General features: G+C 59.2%; 1 non-coding gene across 1 annotated transcript; it reads right to left on the bottom strand.

The window, feature by feature from the left end:
* Positions 1–730: 730 nt before the first annotated feature.
* Positions 731–849, bottom strand: LOC131868632 (5S ribosomal RNA). Its single transcript, XR_009367079.1, has one exon. It is a non-coding gene; the product is annotated as a 5S ribosomal RNA (ribosomal RNA).
* Between the last annotated feature and the right edge of the window lie 3,274 nt (positions 850–4,123).

The following is a 4,123-nucleotide window of genomic DNA, read 5'->3' as shown; positions in this document are numbered from 1 at the left end:
TGGGCGCCATGGTGCACTCCGAGGTGCCCAAGATTGGTGCGCACCAAGGAGCGCTCCGAAGTGCGCTCCAAGGTGCGCGCGAAGTCGAAAGTTGGGTTAATTGTCCGGTTTGCCTCGGGTGCGCACCTTGCGTGCACCTTCGCCAGGGTGGGCGCCTTGGTGCGCACACCTTGGCTGGGCTGCGCACACCTTGGCACCCGCGTTTCCTTCATTTTAAATTTTTTTTTTTTACAATCTCTCAAGTGGGAAATTCTATAATCTCAACTTTTTTTGCCTTTTCAGGAAACTTTTGAATGGAGCGCATCATTGGTGCGCTCCGAAGTGTGCTCCAAAGCTCTCTCCAGCTGCGTGCACCTGCCCCGGCCGCGCACCCGGCCCCGCCCAGCTTCGCTCACCTGTCCCGGGCGTCTGGTGCGGAACCTTAGAGTAAGAAACATCACCGTGCACCTTGGCCAACGTGCGCGACTCGACCGAGCGCGCACTGGCCGAGGTGCACACCGATTTCACCTGGGTGCGCGCGCAGCACCTCGGGCGCACCGGGGTGCGCGCACAACGCCCGGGTTGCACCGTGGCCTGTGTGCTCGGGGTGCCTCGGGTGCGCGCTCGGTGTCGCCCCCGCGCGCGCGGTAGTGCGGGCAGCGCACCCCGGCCCGGCCCGGCCCCGACGAGAACGCAAACGGGCAAAAGGTTTATTCAAATAGCATTGCGACGCCCGGCGAAAAACTAAAAAAGGGTGCAACACCGGGACTTCCCGGGAGGTCACCCATCCCAGTACTACTCCGGCCCAAGCGCGCTTAACTGCGGAGTTCTGATGGGATCCGGTGCACTAATGCTGGTATGATCGCACCCGTTATGAGCTTGTCGCAGTGTGTACTTAGCAAACCGCGACCCACGTGCGAATCCACCCCGGCCACCCACCCCCGTCGAGGTGCACACCCTCCCTCGCGAAGTGCGCCCCGTTCGCCAAGTGTGAGCCCTGCCCGGGTGCGCGCACCTTGCTAGGGCGTCGGGTGTGCACCCGGCCCGGCCTACGTGCGTGCACCTGGAGGGGGCGTCGTGTGCGTGCAGTGTCCCGTCTGCAACGCGGTGCCCACACACCACCTCGGGCGCAACGACCTGCGCTCACATGTGGGCCGAGTGCACCTTGGTGCATGTTCGGGGCGCCTCGGGTGCACGCTCGATCTTGCCCCGGTGCACCAAGGCGCTCGGTTTGCCCCGGGTGCGCACTTGGTGCAAGGTGGGCACCCAAAATAGGGATCAAGCACCAAAACACAAGTTTCGGGATGCAAAATGGGACCCAAGGACCACAAATGCGTTCCAAGACCCATGATGGGTCCACGAGAACAAAAATGTGTTCCGAGACTTAATAAACAAATATTGGGTTTTAGGAGAAGAAACATGCTCTGATGCCCAAAACGAGAATCGACCCCGAAAAGGCCACAGGCCAAAAGTGGGATGCGAGACAAAAAAAAATGGGACCCGAGGACCAAAATTGGGTTCCCAGGTCGAAGACAGGGCAACCGGACAAGAAACGACCTCTAAGGCTCGAAATGAGTCCCGACGACTAAAACTTGACAAGAAGCACCCATCAGGCACCCAACTCGACACCCATGGGATGCCGACCCACCCGGGCTTCCACCTAGCACACCTTGGCACCCACCCACCCTCGCACCCAACCTCGCACCCAACTTAGCACCTTTGAACCCACATTGGCACTCACCCTGACCCTGGCACCTTGGAACCCACATTGGCACTCACCTTGACCCTGGCACCCACCTTTGCACTCACCTTGGGACCCACCCTGGCTCCCACCTCGGCACCCACCCAGACACCCACCTTGGTTCCTTGGCACCCACCTTGGATCCTTGGCACCCACCCCGACACCCACCTTGGCACGCAACTTGGCTACTTGCCACCCACCTTGGCTCCTTGACGCCCACCCCGACAACCACCCCGTGACCTACCCTGGCTAGGGTTGGTGCACACCCACCCTGGTGCCCACCTTGGCACCCACCCTATGACCCACCTTGGCACGCACCTTAGTACCCACCCCGTTACCCACCCTAGGACCCACCCCGTGACCCACCTTGGCCAGGGTGGGTGCACCCACCCTGGTGCCCACCTTGGCACCCACCCATCCTAGCACCCAGCCTGTGACCGGGCTTGGAACCCAACCTTGCACCCGCACCCGTCTTGGCCAGTGTGGGTGCGCACCCATCCTGGCACCCACGTTGTGACACACCCTTTAACCCACGCACCCTAGCACCCACGTTGGCACCCACCTTGGAACCCAACCTAGCAACTTGGCACCCACCCCGTGACCCACCTTGGCATCCACCATAGCAGTCGCCGACTTGGCACCCACCTCGGCACCCACCTTGACACTTGTGGACCCACCTTGCCACTCACCCTAGCATCGACCCATCCTAGCACCCACCCTGGCACCTTTGCACCCTAGCACTCACCCATCCTAGCACCTAACCTGTGACCCACCTTGACACTCACCCTCGCACCCACCTTGGAACCCAACCTAGCACCCACCCACCCTGACACCAACCCTAGCACCTACCCACCCTTGCACCCACCCTGTGACCCATCTTGGCACCCACCCATCCTACCACTCAACCTATCACCCACCTTCTCACCCACCTTGGCATCCACCTTAGCACCCACCCACACTGGCACCTTGGCACCCACCTCGGGCAAGGTGGGTGCACACCCACCCTGGCACCCAATTTAGAACCCACCGAGCATGTTACCCACCTTGGCACCCACATTGCAGCCCACCCTAGTACCCACCCTATGACCCACATTGGCATCCACACCCTAGCACCCAGGCACCTCGACACCCGCCTTGACACCCACCCTAGCACTGAACCTGTGACCCACCTTGGAACTCACCCTAGAACCCACCCACCCTGTGAACCACCTTGGCATCCACCTTAGCACCCACCCACCTTGGCACCCACTCTAGCACTCACCCATCCTAACACCCAACTTGTTACCCACCTTGGCACCCGCCCTCGCGTCCACCTTGAAACCCACCCTAGCACCCACCCACGCAGGAGCCCACCTTGGCACCCAACCTAACACCCACGCATCCTGGCACCCAACTTGTGACCCACCTTGGAACCCACCCTAGTACCCACCTTTGAACCCACTATATCACCAACCCACCTTGGCACCCACCCTATGACCCTCTTTGGAATCCACCCTAGCACGCACCCACCCTGGCACCCACCATGGAGCGCACCCTAGCACCCACCCACCTCGGCACGCACCTCAACACCCACCTTGGTGTGCGCACTGCGCCAACCTCTCAAAGACCCTATGTGGTGCGCTCCAAAGTGTACACCTTTGGTGCGCTCCAAGGTGCGCACCTTTGGTGCACACCGAGGTGCACACCAAAGTGTGCACCGAGGTGAGCACCAAAGTGCACTCCAGGGTGCACACCAAGGCGTGCACCTTTGGTGCGGTCAATGCAAACGAATTCGGAAGTTGGGGTCGATGTCCTAATCGCTGCTGCAGACTACACGTATGAGAATCGGACAAATAGCTTTATATAGGGGAGGTGTTGCGTTTGATGGGTCGACTCCCCTGGTTGTGTGCACTGCACCAACTTCAAAGACCCTGTCTTGTTTAAGAAGTCAAAAGTTGGGGTGGATGTCCTAATCATTGCTGCAGTCTACGCATGTATGAGAATCAGACAAATAGCTTATATAGGGGAGGTGTTGCATTCGGTGGGTTGACTCCCCTGGTTGTGCGCACTGCGCCAACCTCAAAGACCCCGCATAGCAGAAGAAGTCGGAAGTCGGATTTTGGTGAGCACCAAGGCGTGCACCTTTGGTGCGGTCAACGCAGACGAATTCAGAAGTTGGGGTGGATGTCCTAATCGTTGTTGCAGGCTACACATGTATGAGAATCAGACAAATAGCTTATATAGGGGAGGTGTTGGGTTTGATGGGTCAACTCCCTTGGTTGTGCGCATTACGCCAACCTCAAAGACCTTGTTTTCGTTAAGAAGTCAAAAGTTGGGGTCAATGTCCTAATGGCTCCTGCAGGCTACACATGTATGAGAATCGGACAAATAGCTTATATAGGGGAGGTGTTGGGTTTGATGGGT

This window comes from Cryptomeria japonica, unplaced genomic scaffold (assembly GCF_030272615.1).
Source record: "Cryptomeria japonica unplaced genomic scaffold, Sugi_1.0 HiC_scaffold_211, whole genome shotgun sequence".
Lineage (NCBI taxonomy): Eukaryota > Viridiplantae > Streptophyta > Pinopsida > Cupressales > Cupressaceae > Cryptomeria > Cryptomeria japonica.
The sequence above is the reverse complement of the archived record's forward strand: the minus strand, read 5'-3'. Positions and strand labels throughout refer to the sequence as shown.